This window comes from Cervus canadensis, chromosome 29 (genome assembly GCF_019320065.1).
Source record: "Cervus canadensis isolate Bull #8, Minnesota chromosome 29, ASM1932006v1, whole genome shotgun sequence".
NCBI classification, from domain to species: Eukaryota; Metazoa; Chordata; class Mammalia; order Artiodactyla; family Cervidae; genus Cervus; species Cervus canadensis.
The window spans coordinates 3804926-3827987 of record NC_057414.1 but is presented as its reverse complement, the minus strand read 5'-3'; the positions used below and the strand labels follow the sequence as shown (position 1 = coordinate 3827987).

General features: G+C 44.2%; 1 protein-coding gene across 4 annotated transcripts in view; it reads right to left on the bottom strand.

The window, feature by feature from the left end:
• SYTL2 (synaptotagmin like 2) overlaps positions 1 to 23062 on the bottom strand; it is a 118726-nt gene that overhangs the window by 70396 nt on the left and 25268 nt on the right. The window contains exon 1 of one of the 4 annotated variants that reach the window (XM_043451470.1): positions 19924 to 20034. The exons of the other annotated variants lie outside the window; for them this stretch is intronic. The gene's annotated coding sequence lies outside the window, so the exon portion shown is untranslated. Of the gene's footprint in view, positions 1 to 19923; positions 20035 to 23062 lie in introns of those variants that run through there. 4 annotated transcript variants of the gene reach the window in all.

Sequence of the window (23062 nt, the reverse complement as noted above, 5' to 3'; positions counted from 1 at the left end):
TTTGTCACCTAGCTTGTGCGTGTAGTAGGGCTGGCATTTGTTAGAGCAAGTCACCACTGGCTTTGTTAGAATAAGTCGCCTTGATATTGACCTCCCATTTAATTCTCTCTTGCACACAGATCCTCAAACTGGGGAAGCAGAAAAAAAGCTCTTCTGTCTGCCTATGGACCCTCATTCTCTGCTTAAGCACAGAAGAATCAGTGGCCCAGAGCTGGCTATCAGCATGGGGGCAACCCCAGTGCAAAAGTCTGGGAGGGATGAGTCTTGGCAACAGGGATGCCTGACGTGTCCACAGCAGGAGGAGGATGAGCAAACAGTTCTCCTTAGGTTCAGCCCTCCCTCCCAGGCTCCTCATGCAGCTGGAGGATTTTTCTAAAACTCAGATGTGACGAGGGCACATTCCCAGGCTTAAAACCCTTCATCAACTTTCCACCATCCACTGGTTAAGGCTCAAAACCCTCACCACGGCCTGCAGGGCTCTCCGTGAACTAACACCTGCTTTCTTTTCCAAGCTCCTTTCCTGTCACACTGAACGTTTTCAGCTCCTTCTGCCTTCAGACCTTTGCATATACTTACCTCCCTCCTGGGCTTCCCTGGTAGCTCAGAAGGTAAAGAATCTGCCTGCAAAGCATGAGACTCGAGTTCGATCCCTGGGTCGGGAAGATCTCCTAGAGAAGGGAATGGCAACCCACTCCAGTATTCTTGCCTGGAGAATTCCATGGACAGAGGAGCCTGGTGGGCTACAGTCCATGGGATCAAAAAGAGTCAGACATGACTGAGTGACTAACACTTTCACTTTCCTCCTAGAACTCCCCTCCCTCAACCAATACCTCCTGGGTCTCAAGTGAGATGGCACATATCCTATAGCCATCTTCCCCATCCTCTCAAGGCCAGGTTGGTGCCGCTCTGAATGCTCCATTAGCACCTAACTTCCTCACTCTGGATCCTCAGCACAGGATCCCAGACCCCATCTACTCCTGTCTGTCTGCCACTGGTTTATGCGCCGGCCTGGGTGTCCGAGCGCTCCGGGTCTCCACCCAGCGCCTGCCACTGGGTGAACTGTAGCCTACCAGGCTCCTCTGTCCATGGGATTCTCCAGGCCAGAATATTGGAGTGAGTTGCCATTCCCTTCTCCAGGAGACCTTCCTGACCCAAGGATCAAACTCCTATCTTCTGAGGCTCCTGCACTGGCAAACAGATGATTTTTTTTTTTTAACACTGAGCCACCTGTACACCTTCGATTTATACAGTGCTGTATGTCAATTGTATCTCAATAAAACTGGAAGAAAACAAACAAAAATACATTGCAAGTGTCAGCCCTGTTCTGCCACATCTATAAAAGCCTATTCTCTTTGCCAGCTGTCCAAAAGTTAAACTGGAGGGAGAAACACCACAGCTGGTGTCTGCTTTTGATGCCAGCAGAGAGAAGAGCGAGGCTCATAGGCCTAATCCCCATCATTCGGCTGGCCAGACCCAGGCTAAAGCCTGATTAACAGCAGCATTTGTTCCCACAACTTGCTCTGCTCCAAGGAGGGGTCCTGACAGCACCTTCTCCTTTCTGGGATGGCTGCTGGTGTCCCAAAGCCTCAAGGAAGACTGTAACATTTTCCATGACCTCAGGGAAGGGAAGGAAAACTCGAGGAAGTCCTGACTCTCACATGATGAGGTTTTTCAGAAGAAAAGCAAACTGTTCTGACAGCCCCATGACATCAAGACGGAAGCCGTGAAAGAAAAATCTGGGAGGCAGCAGGAGAGCAGAAAAAGTATGCTCGATTCAGGGTGGGTCTGGGGGGGGAACAAAGACAGCCCTGATCAATTAAGAGGCTTATCCCCGGCAGTGACAAACCGTCACGTCTAAAACCAAATGCTCAAATATCACATGACATCCCTTGTACGTGGAACCTAAAAAGAAAGGATACAGATGAAATTACAAAACAGAGAGAGACTCACAGGCTTAGAAAACAAACTCATTGTTGCCAGGGAGAAGGAATAGTTAGGAACTTTGGGATGGTCATGTACGCATGCTGTATTTAAAATGGATAACCAACAAGAACCTACTGTATCGCACAGGGAACTCTGCTCAACGTTATGTGGCAGCTTGGATGGGAGGGGACTTTGGGGGAGAATGGATACATGCATACATATGGCTGAGTCTTCCAGCTGCTCACCTGGAACTATCACAATATTGCTAATCAGCTATGACAGTGAAAGTGTTGGGTGCTCGGTAGGATCCGATTCTTTTTGACCTCATGGATTGTAGCCTGCCAGGCTCCTCATAGATAATTCCTTGCACGGAATTCTTCAGGCAAGAATACTGGAGTGGGTTGCCATTTCCTTCTCCAGGAGCTCTTCCCAACCCAGGGATTGAACCTGGGTTTCCTGCATTGTAGGCAGACTCTTTACCTTCTGAGGCACCAGGGAAGCCCCCAAAATTATGTTACTCGGTCATGTCTGACTCTTTGGAACCCCATGGAACTGTAGCCCACCAGGCTCCTCTGTCCATGGGATTCTCCAGGCCACAATACTAGAGTGGGTTGCCATTCCCTTCTCCAGGGGATCTTCCCGATCCAGGGGTCAAACCCAGGTCTCCTGCATTGTAGGTGGATTCTTTTCTGTCTGAGCCACTAGGGCTATTCCTCAACACAAAATAAAAAGTTCAAAAGAAAAAAAAAAGAATGCTAACCCTCAGAGAGGCATCCAAGGATAAACAGAATAACCCACAGATGGATCCTGAGAATCCTTGGAAGGAATAAATGGAGTGGGACAATCTTAGAAGCTCTGCCCACCTCCCTCCCGGCAGAAAGATCTCTCATCCCACCCCCGCCATGCCCCCCACCCCGCAGTCTTCAGACCAGCAGGCCACATGGCCAGGCCTCCCAGGCCCTAAGCTGCCAGTTCCCCCGCTGGGCTGCCCCACCTCTCAGGCTGTCCGCTCCAAGGTTGAATGTGCCTGCCATTCCCACCCTTTGCCTCCGATGCCTCCCACTGCCCTCGGCTCACTCTGTCCTTCACACAGCAGTCCACGAGGCAGACAGCATTCATGTTCCCCCTGCGTCTCCACTGTGGAGAGAGAGAAGAACTTCCTCCCCTCGGCTGTTCCTCACATGATGTTTTTCGAGCCTGTCACCATCTCGGTCATGTTTCTCTGGGCTGAAAACTGAGCAGGTGGTGCTGAGATCCTTCACTCACAGGAGATCAGTTCATCCCTCTGCTCATTGAATATGGCGGGTCTTCTCTACGTGGTGTGGATAACGTGGAGCTCGAGGAGTTAAGTGACTTGTCCACAGCTGCTCAACCAGAATGTGATCTGAACCGAGGGCTGTGAGACTCTGAAAGAGCTTTGACACATATACACTACTGTGCGGAAAACAGATAGCTAATGGGAAGGTGCAGCTGAGCGCAGGAAGATCAGCTCTGTGCTCTGTGATGACCCAGAGGGGTGGGAGGAAGGTCCAAGAGGGAGGGGACATATACATACATGTAACTGAGTCACCACGGAAACCAACACAGCATTGTAAAGCAACAGTACTCCAATAAAAATAAATACATGTTCACAAACAAATACTAAATAAAGCTGCTATTTGAATCTGTCGTTGTACGCCCATCCCCACTTATTCTCCGAGAGGTCACACGGCTCATCAGGCACAGGGATGAGAGCAGACCCCAGGAGTCCTGACTCCCGGCCCAGGCCTGTTCTCACCGGCTGCTCCTCCTTCTGGACAGCCTACTTCCCTCTGTGTCGTTTCCTATGAGCGGCAAACCCTGGCTCTCAGAGCATGGCATGCTCTTCTCTGCTCAGCTTGTCAGGAACAGGAAAATGACTGGGCCCTCTGGGTTTGTCTTGTGGATACACGTGGAAAAGATGACAAGCGTGGATACAGAGAAAAGGGCACCCGTGTCAACACACAGGTGTTTTATACGGGCTCATTAGCCTCTGAGAATGCGAGCAATCCCAGAACCCAGAAACTATTCCTAAAAGATGATTTGTGCTTTTTAAACTCAATCAGAATTTTTTTCCCATATATTTGATTTATTTATTTTTAAATTCATTTGTTTATTCTAATTGGAGGATAATTACATTACAGTATCATGATGGTTTCTGCCACACATCAGCATGAATTGATCACAGGCATACATGTGTCCCCTCCATCCTGAACGCCCTTGCACATCCCTCCCCAAGAAATGTGTTTACGTGAACATCAAATTTTGTCCACAGCCCTGTCAGGAAACAATGCCATATGAATATTTTGTCTCTACATGGTCTATGCTTTCATCGATATTAAAAAAACAGATAAATTACTCAATCTAATGTGTTGCCTAAATTGGGCTTCTTGAAAGAATAATTGCCTTGTGACGGGTCCAGAGTAGCTTCTGAAAAACAACATGAGCTTAATGAATAAATAAAATGAACACATGAAATGAGCCCAGGAAGAAGAGAACAAATGAAAAAATACAGATGGAATAATAAATAAGTTATCCAATGAGTTTCTATTTTTTTCACAGAGAAACAAATGAAACAATCAAAACTGACAGGCACCTCAAAAAACAAAGGTTTCACTTTGGGGAGGACTCTTCTGAAGGTGGAAGCCATTTTTCTACTTCAGTCACCTCCTTCAGGGCCAGGCTGACACAGTTGACAGGTAACACTTCCCACAGACTGACTTGGTCACCTCGAACTAAGGACTGAGAAGAAAAGATTGTTCCTATGTGACAATGCTCCCTACCCCTTAATCTCATCTTCCAACTTAATTATAATCTCTGGACTTCTAGAAAGGCCCACCTGCCATTCCCAGGCAAGTTTAGATTATGGTACCCACAGGAATCTAAGAGTTTAATCAAGTCCCAGGCAAGGGTAAGATAATGGGCAATCTGAGGAAGACAGTACCACACACACCTACCCTCATGGGGCTTTCCTGGTGGCTCAGATGGTAAAGAATCCACCAGCAATGCAGGAGACCTAGGTTTGGTTCCTGGGTTAAGAAGATCCCCTGGAGAAAAGAATGGCAACCCGCTCCAGTATTCTTGCCTGGAGAATTCAATCATGGACAGAGGAACCTGGCAAGCTATGGTCCATGGGGTCACAAAGAGTCAGCACGACTGAGTGACTAACACTTTCACAACCTACCCTCACACAAGCACTATGTTAAGTGGTAATACAGGAGGTATAAACCAAGCGTCTGCTTCACAGGGACTTAGGCAGGAGACCAGAGGAAGGAAATCTTGGAGGCTGAGAAGAAGAGAGGGGGCATTCTGGACAAGTGCACTGACCATGAAACTATGAAGACAGGATTTTCAAGACTGGTAACTGGAGTGTGATCACAAATGGGGAAACAGTATCTGGGGTCAAACCCTGAGAGGTTGAAATGCCACGGGAGGGAATTGGAACTGGAATATTTCAGTCTCAATAAATATGCCTCAACCACCTTTTAAAATCTGTATTATCTGGGAATATCAGCATTTCAAAAGATTAAAAACAGTAGAGAGAAAGGAGCTGAGGAGATAGGCAGCTGGAAATTCGTTTTAATCTTCACACTTGGGCTGAAAACTCAAACCTAAAAAAAGGATGACAACCTACAAAAGGGATGACTTACTTTGACAACACCCCGAGAGGCTTTGAGAGAGTATGAACATGGTCCATCAGACACGGCACAGAACTGCCGTGAAAGCCAGCAGCCACGGGCTGTCACTAATCACACAGCTTGGGAAGCCCCTGGAGTCGTGCCTCTGGTCAAAATGCCAGAGAGAAGCTTCCTCTTCCCCGGCAACCGCAGCATCCACCAAAGGCCCGGATCTCATTTCTGAAAGAGGGGAAGTCGTATGCCCCTAAAGCTGTAATAGTGTACACAAATCCTGGCCCTCAGAGAGCTTACATTCTGGAAAGGAGGACAGATGTGAACAAGCCCAGAACAAGCCCAGGAGAACAGGATGCTAGAAAACTTTTAACCAGGGCACTTAACACAGTCTCAGGGCCCGGGGAAGGCTTCCTCGAAGAACTATGACTTCTGCCAACTGTAAACTCTCAAGGGATACCGAGATGAGATTCTAGCACTTTAGTTAACCTAATCATTGCTTACATCCAAACCTGGCCGATGAGCGGCACATTCCCAGACATCACTTAATACCTATTGAAGACCAGGACTTCCCTGGTGGTCCAGTGGCTAAGACTCCATGCTCCCACTGCAATGGGCATGGGTCTGATCCCTGGTCGGGGAATTAAGATCCCACCTGCCATGTCGGGGGAGAAAACAACCTATTGAATCAAGATCTTCACAATGTTATGTGGCAGCCTGGATGGGAGCAGGGTTTAGGGGAGAGTGGATACATGTATGTGTATGGCTGAGTCCCTTCACTGTTCTCCTGAAACTATCACAACATTGTTAAACTGGCTATGCAGTGATGTTAGTTGCTCAGTCGTGTCCAACTCTTTGCGATTCCATGGACTGTAGCCCGCCAGGCTGCTACGTCCATGGAATTTTCCAGACAAGAATATGGGAGTGGGTTGCCATTTCCTTCTCCAGGAGAATCTTTCTGACCTACGGAGCAGACCCCAGGCTCCCACATTGCAGGCAGATTCTTTATCATCTGAGCCACCAGGGAAGCTCCCAAAACAAGACAAAAAAAGTTTGGAAGAGGGGAAAAAAGACCCAATGAGTAAGGGTAGACAGTTTGATCAGGACTGCATTGATTAAACACCACATTTAATGGAGAGGTGGGCTGGGGGGCAAAGATCTTCAGGGATGAAGTTCAGGAATTTGCATTTCCTAAAATTTTCCCACAGGATGTTTGGCCAGGTTTGGGAATCACAGCTTTAAAGGATTCCTTATATGTCAGAAATGACGGGTCACAGAGCACAGTTGTCAAATTTAAGCGTGCTCATTTGTATATCAATTGTTTCCCAGCTGGAACAAGAGCAAACACAAAAATGAAGTAACAGCTGAATCATAGTGTCACAAGCAGCTCTTTGTAGAGATGAGGAAGGTGAGACACGGAGGGGTTAGAACACTTGCTTAGGGTCACGTGGCTCCCTAATGGGAGCGCTGGGACACCCAGAGGGGACCTCCTTTCTCTTTCAGGACAGACACAGTTTCAACCCTCAGAAGGATTTGCAAATGGGCTGATACAGTGGGTTGAGCTGCCTTTCACAGCAGCCCTGAAACCAGCACTTGATAACTACAGCCATTACAAATGAATTCTACATTTAATTATTTTCCAGGTTTCAAATTCAGAGGAAGGGAGTGCATGAATCAGCTGATTTATTAACCAGGCTGGACTTAAACCCAGCATCATAAAGTTAACTGAACTGTAGCCATCATCAGCTCACATTTTAAAAGAACTACTTAAACCCTCACTTTTGCTACAGTCATGTACATTCTTACTCAGCCTGGCAGTGAGGGACTCTCTCCAAATGCACAAACTCATCCCAAACCTGGTTGTGTATTAGCATCACGTGAAAAGCTTTAAAAAAATACATCCATGCCCAGGTCTTTGCCTCCTATCCCCTCTCCATGCCACCCCATGCCAGGGATTCTGATTTAATTGGTCTGGGGTCATATCTTACCCCAGATATTTTTTTAAAGTGGCCCAGGGGATTGTAATGTCCAGCCAGTAATCAAGCCACTGAACTCACTGGTCCTCTCCTCCTCCTGGCCTCGGCACAAAGTGAGGACCTAGGGTGAGGCAAGCAAGATGCCCAGGGCACAAAATTCAGTCAAGGTTGTGAGCTCAGCAGACTGTGCTGAAGCACCATGAGAGCTAGGTCTCCCTACTTCTCAGGCACCCTGAGCACACAACCCAAGGAGGCACCCACTATCAGGGTCTGGCAAGTGCAGGCCCGTACTTGTATGAGCCTGTCTCCATAGATTCTATGCCCTGGGTACCTCACCAGCCTTGCTCCAGGCCCACACCTGCACAGATCCCTCTGGTCAGGCCATTAATTATCCCATCAAAGATACATCAACTGCCTCCTGTGTGTGAGGTCTTCCTTGTTCCGCTTCATCCTCTAAAGAGACTCTGGTTTTGAAATGGATACAGGTGAATAATGCCGACCACATGCATTAATCTTACCCCTTTGACGTAAGAGGCTGCTGTGATGAAGTAGGAAGATACATTGGTTTTAAAGTCAAAAGACGCCTGGAAGGGGACTAATCTTTCATTAGGTCTTTGGCAGTTCTGCTACGGACTCTGGGTTTGTTACTTGGTCTGTGCTTTGTAGACAGCAAGACCTACCTTACAGGGTTTCTGTGAGATGACATTAGGCTGGAAGTTAAATGGTCTGGGACATAGTAGGTGCTTCATAGACACCAGTTGACAATAAATCTTCAACATTTCATCAACTCATCACCTTTTTGAACTTTCACCCCGGTGGTGCAGTGGTAAAGAATCCACCTGCCAATGCAGGAGACTCAGGTTTGATCCCTGGGTCTGGAAGATCCCCTGGAGAAGGAAATTGCAACCCACTCCAGCATCCTTGTCTGGGAAATTCCATGGACAGAGGAATCTGGTGGGCTACAGGCTATGAGGTCGCAAAAAGAGCCGGACACAACTTAGCGACTAAACAAAAACAATAACATCACCTTTCTACGCTACCTTGAGGTTGAAGTGTTACTGCTGCTGCTTTTTCTGTTTTCCTCTTTAGACTGTCTCCTTCTTCTAACCTCCCACCGTATTCTAAAAAGGAGTCAAATTCCTGGTCTCAGCAAACACCTCCTCCCTAGAGGCCTTTGAGTAGATAAAAAGAAATCTAAACTTGGGACTGGGGTTTGGCAGTAGAGAGGGTGGGTAGGAGGATCCCATTTTTAAATTACCAAAAACTCCTCTATATCTTGTCATCTGAGGTCTGGACCTCAGCTTACAAAAATCAAAGCCAAGACTCTGACATCCTGGTCTACATTAACAGCCATTCTCTAATTTTGCTTCCTCTAGAGTGGGGCAGAGAGGTGTCTTGGCATTCCCGAATCCTCAGTACCTAGTGTGGTGCCCGAACTCTCAACAGGTGCCTCCTTTATTGAATAAAGGGAACAAAAAAGAGATTTATAGGGACAAAAAATGTTTGACAAGTTAGCATCCATAGATGTGTTAACTCGCTGGTAGGCAGAATAATGGTCCTCCAAAGATGTCCACATCCTAATTCCTGGAATTTGTGAATATAGCACATGGTGAAAGGGGCTATATGGACATGATTGAGGAGACTGGGATGGATAAATTATCCTGGATTATGTATGTAGACCCAAGGTAATCATGAGGTCCTTATAAGGAAGCAGGATGGTCTGAAGGAGAGAGAAGAGACGTGAGGATGAAGACAAGTTGGCGTGATGAGCTTTGAAGATGGAGGAAGGGGCCATGAGCCAAGGAAGGCAGGCAAACTCTAACAGCTGGATAAGGAACCAAAACTGATTCTCCCCGAACGTGTCTAGCAGGACCTCAGCTCTGCCAACTCCTTTATCCTGTGAGACTCATTTCAGACTTCTGACCTTCAGAAACCGTAAGATGAGAATTCTGTGTTGTTTCAAGTCACTAAGTTTGCGGTAATTTGCACAGCAGTAATAGAAACCCCCAGAGCCTGACAGCACGCCTTATTCATCTCCGAACTCCCAGCTCGTTGCCTGGAACCCTGTTAACTAAACATAGCCTCATAAGCAACACCAAGGGCTGACGCTTTCTTCTCCTTGCTGTATAGCCAATCAGTTGCCAGCAGGTTCAGCTAACTGAGTCTCTGCTCTCTGTCCAAGTCAACCTTTTCTCTCCTTTAGAAACAGCATGGACATGAACTGAACCCAGCTCCTTTAATTCCTGGTTCATCCTCTCTCCTGGCTACCATACACAGTCCAGCTAGACTCATATTCCAAAGCCCTGCTTTAAACATGCCATACTCAACTTAAGAACCCTACCTAGTTCTTCAGTAGAATTTGTACCCTACTGTTGTGTGAAAATTATATAAATCTTAATTATGTTGAATTGATTCATCACACTTTTCAGGCCTACTATTATATGCCCTTCCACTTTTCTATTCATTCTATTGTTTTTTGAGAATTTGATATTGAAACTCCAAGTAAAAATCTTAATTTATCTACCCCCCCAAAATTGTAATACACAGTGAAATTACATGTAACTTTGTTCTGTATTTTCTAAGTTGCCTGTAAATGTGTTATCATACTGTCATAATTTAGAAAATAAAAAAATAAAGAAAAACAGAATTTTAAGCAAAGGAATTAATTCTTCACAATATAGATAAAAAGGTGACAATAAACAAACAGATGTGGCTCTTTGGGAAAAAAGAAAAAGAAAAAACACCTTCCCTAGCTCTTCCCTGATTATCAAAAAGTGAAAAAAGTGAAAGTATTAGTTGTTCAGTCATGTCCAACTCCTTGTGACCCCATGGACTGTAGCCCACCAGGCTCCTCTGTCCATGGGATTTCTCCAGGCAAGAACACTGGAGTGGGTTGCCATTCCCTCCTCCAGAGGATCTTCCTGACCCAGGGATCAAACTCAGGTCCCCTGCATTGCAGGCAGATTCTTCACCAGCGAAGCCCTGATAGCAGAGTGAGCCCAAATTCCTTGTACCGACATCTTTATCCTCCCAGCCTCCCAATCCAGTCTTATTTTCCATGGACCATTTCCTACCCTGTGAAATCCAGCCAGACCAAGATCAGCCGTACACAATCATCATCAGGTATGTGTTGTTTCTGCTCCTCTGTCCACGGGGATCCTCCAGGCCAGAATCCTGGAGTGGGTAGCCTATCCCTTCTCTAGGGGAACTTCCCAACCCAGAAATCACCTAGAATATCTTTCCCTTATATCTCCACACACCAACCTGACCCATCACTCAAGTCCCAGCTAAAGTGACACCTTGTCCATGAAGCTGCCTCTGCAGCCCCCGTCCCCTCACAAACATGCCTTCCATAAACTGGCCATAATTCCCTCTTTCACTGAGCCCCCACAGCTCTCCTCCGTACGTCTCTCAGCTGGAGTACGAAAGAGCAGAGGCTCTAAGAGTCAGACAGACCTGGGTTCAAGGTGACGCTCTTATGCAAGTTACTTGGCTTCCCTGGGTCTCAGGGCTCTCATCTGTAAAATGGGCATCACACCTTTCTCACTGGGTTGTTGAGAAGATTTAAGCTCACGTATAAGTGCCTGACACGCCGAGTATTCAATGGCTACATAAACATTACAGAGACTTATATACACTGCATCCAAATTCCTTCCCTTTCGGACCATGCAGCAGAGCGGCTGGTAGGATCTTAGTTCCCCAACTAGAGAGGAGACCCGGGTCCACAGCAGTGAGACCGGGGAATTCTCCCAATTCCCATTTCTAGATGCTTTAAGGGAAGGGTTTATTAATATATCCACTTCATTTTTGTAGACACACAGTACCTTGCATGCAGTGTTTTTGAAAACAGATTTTTAATATTAAGCCACGGATGAGTTGGGAGCATCTGCTCAGGTTTCCTGTTCTGTGTATAGTAAGGATGGCCTCGTTTTTCTCCATTTCAGAGAGAGGGGGAGGAGTACACTGGCTTACCTTCTGATTGTCAATGTCACAGAATTCTTTAAGATGGAAACTTTCTAAGATCTGCTCTCATTAGTTAAAGCCTCTCCACTACTGTTCATCCCAACCAACAATAATAAATATTGCTTTCATAAGCATAAGTTATACATTGCTATTTTAATGTCACTGTGTTTGTTCTAGCTCAGAGAACAGCTGTTATTCCAGAGCTAGTGGGACAAAGTTCACTTTTACTCCATCACATCTAGAAATCCCACACTGCACATGATCCTTCATTCCTTAGCTGGGTATGCAGTGGAGTCACCTTCCTTTTAAAGCCATTCCTTAAATCACTTTTATGCTAGATGAGAAACCTGGCCCTTTATTTCTCAATCCAGTTGGCAGCATCATGAAGAGCAAAGAACAAGAGATTTAAAGTCATAAGATCTGGTTTGAAATTGAGTCACCCACTTACTACCTTGGTGACCAAAACATACCACATACCTGAGTCTCTGTTTCCTCCTTTCTGAAATTGAGACTAACCACTGCCCACCTCCCTTGATGAAATCACTACAGGAGTGAATGAGATCACATGTGAGAAGACAGTTTGTGAGTTGAAAACTGCTGTACAGCTACAGTTATCCACTCACCTTCTAACACAGCGTGACTGGATAGGAAAAAATATTCACAGAGCACTCGAGAAGAAATGAAGACTGCTTTCGCTTCACCTGCCTGCAGAGAGTCCCTGACACACAGCAGAGAGGTCGTGTTGTAATTGTAGATGCCAAATAACCACAGGCAAATTCCCCTCATAGAATTCTTAAAGAATATCTGACTTGGTATCTACACAGTGTTCTGAGATGAGAGTCCCAAATGAAAGGCGCTCTTCAGTGTAATTACCATGTAATTAGTCACCACTATCTCTAGCTAGGCATCGAGCCAGACTTTACATATAAGAACATCCCTGAATCTTCAAAACCCAACCATCCTCTAAGGTAGTCATTGTAATCCAGAAAGATCTTCACTGTGATTGAGAATGTATGAGAAATAACCCACTGTATCTAAGACAGCACTTAATGTTAATTAGTGCATAACATTTTAAAAAGGGCAGCAGCCATTCCAATTTTGGTCTACTTTCCTTCATACTCTCATCCCTTATTTCCCAGGACAGGCTGACTCAGACTCAGTACAATGCCTCACTGAAGGGTAAAAGCCCTAATGAGCAAATCTCATGAAAAATTCAGCTGGTCTTTTGGAGAGAAACAGCTGGAGCTGACCTTAAGAATTCCACTAATTTCCCCCTACCACACAGCCTAAAAATAGCCAAAGAGCATTTCTTGCTAGTGATGGCCTTTCCTTTAAAGGACATAATATGCAAAAAGGCATGCTGGGGTCACTAGCCCAAACCATGCAGTCCCCATGATAAATCCTTGGTCAAATGTTCCTATGAGAATCTGCCTTCACAAGGTCATCACTGGAATTTCATTGTGAAGGCTCCCCCCAGCCCCTAGCCTCCTCCCCAAACACCACTGGGTCTATACAAAGATGTACATTAACAGCCACTGTGCGGCCACGAGAACTCCCATTCTTGGTTCTCACTTTCTAAATCTGCTAAGTGAGATGCTAGACTCTGATGTCCAAGGTCTCCTTCTGGTGTAAGGCTCCTTGGGAGGTCCATTCAACACCTCCTTGTGGCTTAAAATTCAAACCCCTCAGTGTTGCACAGGCCCCTCCAGATCTGCCTCCTGTCTTCCTCTCCATTTTCCCCAAATCATACCCTGATGTTCCTTAAATACTTCTAACACTTCTATGCCTTTAGAACACAGAGCTCCCTCTGCCTGTAAGGCCCTGTCTCAGCTTCTTAGACTCCTACTCATCTTTCAAAGGCTTCCCAGGTGTCGCAGGTGGCAAAAGAATCTGCCTGCAGTGCAGGAGGCCGGGTTTGCTGCCTGGGTCAGGACGATCTCCTGGAGAAGGGAAGAGCAACCCACTCCAGCACTCTTGCTTAGAGAATTCCATGGACGGAGGAGCCTGGCAGACTACAGTCCACGGAATGGCAGAGTCAGACACGACTGAGCAACTAACTCCCACACACACCACAAGCCACAGTCCAGGTATCACCTTCTCTAAGAAGGTAAGTCTGCCCCTTCCTCACAGTTGGGGTAGAGTCTCCTCTGTCTTCTCACAGGACTCTCCATTATACAGCAACTGCCTGTTTATTTATCAGTTATTTATCAGTTTCCCTTATGAGGAGCCTGGGCGTCTAAAGGTAGAGATACCATGTTCCTCTCGTTCCACCACCTGACCGAGTACCTACCATTCGGTATTTACCGATACTAGATCCAATTCCAACAAAGTACCACTTGTGTTTTAAGTTGCTATTCCAAAGAACCAGAAAGTGATTTTTTTTTAAAAGGAATGTTTTCTCTATTCAAAAAGCAAGAAAGAAAACTATCTTCAAGCTTTTACCTTATTAGGAAAAAAATATATATAGCTGTTTGGAATTGTGACATAATCTTTGTGGAGTTGAAAAATATACACTACATTTGTTTCTGGGAAACCTCTCTTTAAACTCACTGAACCACTGTTTTTTAAAAAGGAGATTCAAATTTAGAAATGATGCCCGACTTGGTGGGTTTTGGTTTTTTGAATTTTTTTTTCTTAACCAAGAGAAGGAAAAAAATTTCCAAAAGAGATAAATTATACACTTAGCTTTCTGAAAATTCTCTGTCTGGTCCTGGAAAATCAGATGAAAGGCACCAAGAAAGCATGTGATTTCGTATAGAAAATCAAAATGCTTTATATTTACTACTACTATTATTGAAAGGTATGTATGCGTGCTATAAAAGACAAAAGCTAAATTAATGCAACTAACAGGTAGAACTTGGGCTTGATGGAAAAGTTGCAGAAACAGACATTTTATCTTCCTTCAACACCTTCTCCCGCCCTTACATGCATTGCCTCTACACCAGAAGCCAAATCAGCAAAGCAGGCAGTGTTATCTGCGGACTTTTAAATTCACTTATTTATAATTGGAGGATAATTGCTTTACAATGTCGTGTTGGTTTCTGCCACACATCAGCGTGAATCAGCCATAGGTATACATATGTCCCCTCCCTCTTGTCACCTCTGTTTTATAGATGAGGAAACTGGAGTTCCTGGAGGTTAAGGGACTTGCCTAAACCCATGCTGCCTCTACACTGCAGAGCTGGAATGTGAACCCAGGTCTGCCTGGCTCCAAAGTGCTCTCTGACACATCAGAAAGAGAGTTACGGTGGAAGAAACGGCGAGGCACACAGGGACCCTGTGACGGAGCCCAAAGGTACAAAGACAAGCTGGGCGTTCCCTCAAACCCCCACACGCCCGAGACGCTGAGCTTTGCAGGACAGAATGTTGTTAAAACTTGATGTGTGTGCAACTAGGTATGAAGGGAGTTTTATTCTTCCTGTGAGCCAGTGATCAACATACATAAACAAACTCAAATGTGGACCACAGGCAGAGACTATGATGATCCAGCAGCAGCAAATCTGTTTTTCGGAAACTTTCTGGACAAAAATCTTTGCACTGATCCAGAAGAGAGCTTTATAGTAGTAAAGAATCTGCCTGCCAATGTAGGAGACACAGAAGATGCAGGTTTGATCCCTGGACTGGGAAGACCCCCTGTAGGAGGAAATGACAAGCTGCTCCAGTAATCTTGCCTGGGAAATCCCATGAAAAGAAGAGCTTGGTGGGGTACCGTCCATGGGGTTGCAGAGAGTCAGACACGACTGAGCAACTGAACACACGTGCCCAGTGTTAGCCAGTCCCTGAAACACCCTTCAAAGGCAGGCAAAAATGATCCCCGACACTTCATTAATTCAGGGGCAGCCTTGAAGAAGAGACGAAGATGAATTTTGGTTCTGCCACTAACGACGGAAACCCTTGGTGGTTTCACGCACCTCTCTGGCTGACCTTACCTATCAAATGAGGCATTTGGTTTCTGATCTTATCCTCCATTTAAATCATTTAATTTTCTCACGACCCCAAAATCAAGTGATCAGAATGAATTCCAATATCAGTACCAAGCTATCTGAGGAAGAAAGAGATATAGAGAAAGATTTTGGAGGAAAAAACACTCTTCTGCTGCCCAACGCAAAATGTTTTTTGCAAAAAATAAAAATAAAAAATCCATCTTTCATAAGATACAGTTATATATTGAGGGAGAGAATGATAATTAGGAAAATAAGATATAAAAACTGACAAAAGTTGTCCTTCCCTTCTCTGTCTCCCCCTTCTTTCCTGTCTCACTGGCAGCGTCTCCTGTTCGGGCGGGCAAGGCAGTAAGGATTCAGCCATCAAGTAGTCAGACCTGGTTCCCATCATCAAAGAGATTCTGGCTCCCGGCAACAGTAACAGCTCCCATTTGTACAAGGTTGGGGGTTTACACTATTCTCTGGCATATTCGCTCTTCACAGCAATCCGGGGAGGTGGGGAGGAAGAAGTGTCATCATAATCCTTTTATGGATGTGAAAACGAGGTTCAGCAAAGTCAAGGGGCTTGTCCCAGATCACAGAGCTGCCGAAGTGATGGAGCTGGACAGGGAACGCATGCGCAGAGGAGGAACAGGACTGCAGACGAGAGTGTTGCGTCAACCATGTAATGAGTGGGGCGGTGAGGAGATCGGGGCAGGAACTGGGAAGAGGGGAAACGGGGGTGGAGCTTTGACTGTGGGGTGAACCTGAGACAGTTCACAGTCTACACTCACGAAGTCAATGCAGAAGACAGCGCAGCACTACTTTAGAGGGGTGGAGTACAGAAAAACAAAAGGATGTCTGTATTTATGTGCACACAGAAGCCTACTGTCTTTCATTTTAAAAGCGGACATTCTTTAGTCACCATCAGTAATCAGCATGTGCGCTCTGAGTATTTTTCTCAGGAGCAGAAATGGGTGGCTCTGAGCCTCTTGCCTGGGCACTCACTGTGGGTACCAGGGAGAGGGCCAGGTGGCATCAAGGGCACAGAATCTCCACCCACTGAGCCAGGGTGAAAATCCTTGACCTTGGCATTCTTGATCATTACTGAAACTACCTGAGCTCACTGACCTCCTCAGTCAGGCATTCTCCTCTGTGAGAAAAGCAAGTCACATGCTTGCACGGCCAGCCTACCTTCCCAAACTGCATTCGCTGCTACCGAGGCTCAGGTACGTAATTAATAAGCAACCCGGACCTGCTCTTGAAGTGGGAAGGAAGAGGAGGCAAGTGTCTGGGAGAGATTTCAAGGTGATGATAGAACCTCAAAATTACATAAGAGCGCAATAAAACAGGCCCAGGCTCTGTATAACAGAGTTGGATTTAAGTAAAAAAAAAATAGGAATTGGGGAGTTTGTGGATTCAGGCTAAAGGTCCTTGAGAAGAGGGACTTTAGACACAGAAGAATGAGATTAAAGTTAAACCACAGATCTCTTGAGGAATTTAGGTGACAAGAATTCTATGGTTTACTATTTGCAGAATTATAGATCTTATTTGTTAACTAGTGAGACTTTGAGTCAACTCTCCAGAATTCTGATTCCAATTTCATTTCATCAGGTAACATTTCAAACAACACCTATTTCATCAAGGGTGCTGGGGTGTAATTCACACAGTATAGGAGAGTAAGCAATTGCCCCTGGTCCCCAACCCCAAGCAACTGGCAAGAAGTCAGGAAGGGATGGAGGCAGGGACTATATGATGATGGTACCCAGGAAGTGGTTTTGGAGTTTAGACTTGAAAGCGACTCTTTCCAATCAGGGAGAATTTAAACCTTTTCTTCCATCACAGGTGAACCCAGTATTATTTGCAGAGTAGATACAATGACCAAGGAAAAACAGCTCCAAGCTAGAGAGCAGAACCAGTTCCAGCACCTTTCCAGTCTTTCTGAAGTCTTGAGGAACTATCAGAAGGCAGCAGAGCCTTCCATAGATACCCGCCAGCGGAGACCTGAAGACCTGTCTGTCCTTGAGCAAGTGCTGAACATGAACAATGACTAAGCTTAGGGAGGAGGAACAGGAATAGACACCCATGTACTAGATCTACCTACCCACCCACCTATCAATGTCTAAAATGCAGTGTGTGTGTGTATATATATATATATATATTCAAATATAGATACACATTTGAATATAACAATATTTATATACATAAGTATATGACTTCTCAATCATTTGTAACCAATTTATGAAATCCTGAGAAACTTTCATCAATTCTTCTATAAAGAAAACTGTTGCTAAGTGACTGTAAAGTCAAGATTCTGATGTCCACGTGAAGGACAAAATCAGGCACCTCTCTCCCACAAAACAATGTCCTAACAAGGTTTATTTTGGTTCAGATATAGTTGGGGATTTTTTGGGTTTTTGTTTTTGAGGGAATGAGCAGTATAATATGTGATGTTGTAAATACGATGTATAATATGTGATGTTGCATAATATGATGTATAATATGTGATGTTGTGTAATATGTATAATATGTGATGTTGTGTAATATAATATGCTGCTGTCACTATGAAGAACCATAATGTTAGAACACTTACATAACCTATCTCACGGAATCCTCAGCAACACTGTAAGGAAAGCAGTGTTACCATTCCCACTTTACAGAAGAGGGACTGGGCTCAGAGGAGTGAAGGAACTTCACCCCTGTCCATCTTCTAGTTCATACACAGATATGTGCATATGTGTGTATTTTACAGATAACAGTTACCTTCTGCAACTTTCTAAAAAAATTTCCAGTTTTCATTTCAAAAAGTACAAATATATGGGTCAGGTAATACTTATAAAATCTCATTATTCTAATTTTTTTCTGAGTGGAGGTAAGTCTTAAAACAGTCAAGCTACAATAGAGAGCTGAAAATATTGAGGTAAATCCATCTTATCCATAACTTTGATTACAGAAAAAGATGGGCACTCATTTTATAAAGTTTTGATCAACAAAGGTTGATGAATAAATACCTCCTAAGGACATCTGTGTGAGAGACTTATCAGGTACATTACACTTCAGAGAGGGGCTGTGATTGTGGAAAAACAAAATGCACTGGAAAAAGAAAACTGTCATGGGAATTAAGGTCAATCTCTCTCACACCTCTGATGTGCCCAAGCTATGTGATGTTGTGCAAGTCACTCAACCTTCTGGGTCTTTGTTCCTCGTTGGCAAAATAAGGGCACTTAAAAAGATGATCTTTCTTTTCCAAAGAGAGATCTCTTAGATCCAGCAATAAAATGCTCTGATTCATACCGGTGAAAGAGAAAAATTCAGATGCCAGCGGAATTTGGCTACGATGGACCATGGCCCCATAACTCACAAGTACACTTTTCATCTCAAAGCCCAGAACAATGCAGGAGCCCAGAACAATCTGGCAGGAGCAAGTTAACAGAGTCATTCAGTAGTGGTCAGGCTCCTCTAAGGAGTAAGATATTTTGCAACCAAATTAAACAGCCCTTATTCTTGCCAGCTAATAGCAAACTAGGCAAAATTAGCTATTATCAACTGATAATAACTATAAGAACATCAAAGACGTACATAGCACTGACCATTTGACAGCACTGTTCTAAACACTTTAAAAAATTTTTTAATTGTTGGATAATTGCTTTACAAGGTTGTGTTGGGTTTTGCCGTGCAATAATGCCCATCAGTCCTAATTGTATGTATATCCCCTTCCTCTTGAACCCCCCTCCCCCTCCTATCCCATCCCTCTAGGTCATCACAGCGAAGGCTGTGTTCCCTGTGTTACATAGCAGCTTCCCACCACTATCTATTTCACACATGGTGGTGTATGTAAGTCAATGCTACTTTCTCAGTCCACCCCACCTCCTTCCCCCGCTGTGTCCACGAGTCCATTCTCTATGTCTGTGTCTCCATTCCTTCCCTGCAAATAGGTTCATCAGTACCGTTCTTCTAGATTCCATATACAAGCGTTAACAGAAACACTTCATATTATTAATTCATTAATTTCTAACAATACGCCAAAGTAAGCACGGTACAGCCAAGGAAACAGGCTTAGAGAGACTGAACAACTAGTGAGAAGCAGTACACGACTCAGCAGCTGCTCAGCCTCGGCATCCACGCTCTGGACCCCCGCAGCACCCTGCCTCCCCTGGACGCATGTCCCGAAGCACACGGTCCTTCGCCAGGAGCCTGGACTGCAGTCTCGCCCCGCCCTTTCTCTCTGACCCTTGTGGACTCTGGCTCGCCTCGGTTTCTAGTCTCTGGCAGACTCTGCCCGCAGGTCTGCTCGAGCTGAGCTTTCTGAAGCAGCCCAAGGAGAGGAGGCCCCCGGGGACCCCCAGGAGCCCAGCGGACGGACTCAGCCCTACAGCCAGGATCACACGTCCCAGCGCAAACTGCGCGGCCTGACCCGACCCCACGTCCCAGCATCAACCTTCACCCGACACCCGAAAATTCATGCTTCTCAGACCCTGGGAGAACGCTCACCTTCACCAAGAGACAAGGTCAGAGGAGGAAAAAAAACACACTTCCCCAGGAAAAACATCTAATGAACTCAGATAAATTAAGACGAAACTTTATAATAGTTTAATGGTAGATGAGGCAAGACCATGGTCTGAAAATAGAGTTTGGGCTTTAAGGGCAGCTTAACCACCAAATGCCTCAAATTCCTTCTGCCTCATTCTTCCCAAAGTTACCAAGAAGAAAACAAGAGTGTGGTGAACCTCAAGTGAATGTGTTGCCAAAATGAACCAAGTAAATTAATAGAAATGTGAAGGAAAAAAAAATCTTATCTAAAGATAGGATATTCTCTGCCTGATTTTTTTCATCTGAGATACAAGAGAAGGAAAAAAGAATGGAAGAAAAGACCAACGAGATCAAGGAGAACTCATCAGCGTGCAATGTTATCACTTCAAATTCTGGGTCTATAATTTTATTATTTTTATTTTATTATTTATTTTATTTATAATTTTATTATTCTCCAAAATAATAGCTTTCAAACGTCACTTCTATAAGCTGTGATACAAAGGTAACAAATGATATCATCATGTGGCTTAACTTTATGACATGTTCACTTTATTACACTTATGTACATCCGAAGCACAAAAAATGACCAGCCTTCAACATTCACTAAAAATCAAAATTACCCCAAAAAACCCCATCACCTTAAATTTTCATTCTTAATTTCCTCCCACAATTCCACAGAGCTGGTAAGGGAAAAATGTTTCCAACATCTAGACTTACATAAACTAGTTTCTATCAGCTCTGAGAATCACTAGTTACACCACAGCCTTCTGCCTGCTGCAATACACCAGCATTTGCATGTATTTAATGCAATGTCTACTTATTTGGATATTATTTCTTATTTGAACCAGTCAGAAAAGGTTTCAAGGTAGGGAGGGAAGAAGCAGAAGGTGAAAAAACAGGCAATTTGAGTCAACAGAACCCCATACCCACTGTCCACACTGAAATCACAGTGATGTATGACATACGGGCCTGCTAAAGGGAAAAGAATTTGGGGACCCTTAGAAACTAGAAGGCAAAACACCAATGAGGTCTGCTCTGTGGGATTCAGTCTCACATGAGGACAGAGGCTTTTGTAATTCCAAACAAAACTGAAATGAAAAGACATCTAGCTAAATAACAGAGGGGACAGAACAGACTTTCAGTATGAGCTCAAACTAACAGCACAACTCATTTGAGGGCAGTTGGAAATAAACCCCCTTTGGGGATGTAAAACAGAGGAACAGTGGAATTTCAACTTTCTCTATTTCTGACAAACATCTAATATCTTCTAGGAGTCAAAATCCTTGTTACCGGTTTTATAAAAAGAAAAGCAGATTTTCTCATTGACTTTTAAAATTAAAGTGTAGTCGATTTACAGTGTTGTACCTATCTCTTCTGTACTGTGAACTGTAATATATATATACACACACACACGCATGTATACACACACACACACACACACACACACACACACATATTCTTTCTTATATTCTTTGCCACTACAGTTTATCCCAGGAGATTGGATATAGTTCCCTGGGCTATACAGTAGGACCTCATTCTTTACTGATTCTGAATGTAGTTCTTTGCATTTACCAATCCCAAAGTCCAAGTCCATCCCCCACCCCCCTCCCTCTTGGCAACTACAAGTCTGAGTTCTTTGTCTGTGAGTCTTTCTGTTTTGTAGATAGGTTCATTTGTGCCTTATTTTAGATTCCACATAAAAGTTACATCATATGGTATTTGTATTTCTCCTTCTGACTTACTTCACTTAGTATGATACTCTCTAGTTGCATCCACGTTGCTGCAAATGGCATTATTTTTTATGGCTGAGTAATATTCCATTGTATATATATGTACTATGTCTTCTTTATCCATTCATCTGTCGATGCACATTTAGGTTGTCTCCATGTCTTGGCGATTTTGAACAGTGCTGCTTTGAACATAAGGATGCATGTATATTTTGAATTATAGTTATGTCTGGATTTCTGGCCAGGAATGGGATTGCTGGACCATATTTTAGTTTTCTCAGGAACCTCCATACTGTTCTCCATAGTGGCTGCACCAATTTACATTCCCATCAACAGTGTAAGAGGCTTCCCTTTTCTCTACAGTCTCTCCAGCATTTCTTATTAGTAGACTTTTTAATGATGGCCATTCTGACCGGTATGAAGTAAATTTGACTGTAGTTTTTTTTTTTTTTTAACTATAGTTTTGATTGGCATTTCTCTAGTAATTAGTGATATTTAATATCTTTTCGTGTTCCTGCTGGTCATCTGTATGTCTTCTTTGGAGGAATATCTATTATGGTCTTCTGTACATTTTATGATTGGGTTGTTTTCTTGTTGTTGAGTCGTATGAGCTCTTTGTATATTTTGGAAATTAAGCCCTTGTCAGTCACATCATTTGCAAATATTTTCTCCCATTCTGTAAGCTGGGTTTTTTTGTGTGTTTTTTTTTAAATAGTTTCCTTGGCTGTGCAAAAGCTTTAAGTTTGATTAGGTCCCATTTTTTTTTTTGTTTTTGTTTTTAAGGAAAAGTAGATTTTTAAATAATTTTTGCAGAAACTTCTATCCTTTGTTTCCAAAATAATTCCAGAGACTGATTGGTAAGATTTTCAATGAAAATTTTTATCATGAAAAGTTACTGAGAATCATGATACTGAACAAATCATGAAAGTCTGAGTTGTACCAGGAGAATCAAGAGAGTAAAACCCTGAAAGTTGAATTTTTGAGGACTGTAGGAGTCCATGGGAGCATGACGCCCACACCTGGACTTGCAGTTTGACTTTTTTCCCCAAAGAAGCCATATACTGACAGCCATAGGCCACTGAAGTCCAAGAATCAACAAAGGTAATTTTCATTCACCTCTTTCTTAGTAGAACATAAGTAGTACAATGCGTGTGTGCTCTGCTGCCTAGTCATGTTCTGCTCTTTGCGACCCCATGGACTATAGCCCACCAGGCTCCTCTGTTCATGGGATTCTCCAGGCAAGAATACTGGAGTGGGTTGCCACTTCCTCCTCCAGGGGATCTTCCCGACCCAGGGATTGAAACCTCTGAATTGGCAGGCAGGTTCTTTACCACTCAGCCACCTATATATCCTTAAGTAGTAAAATGCCTAGC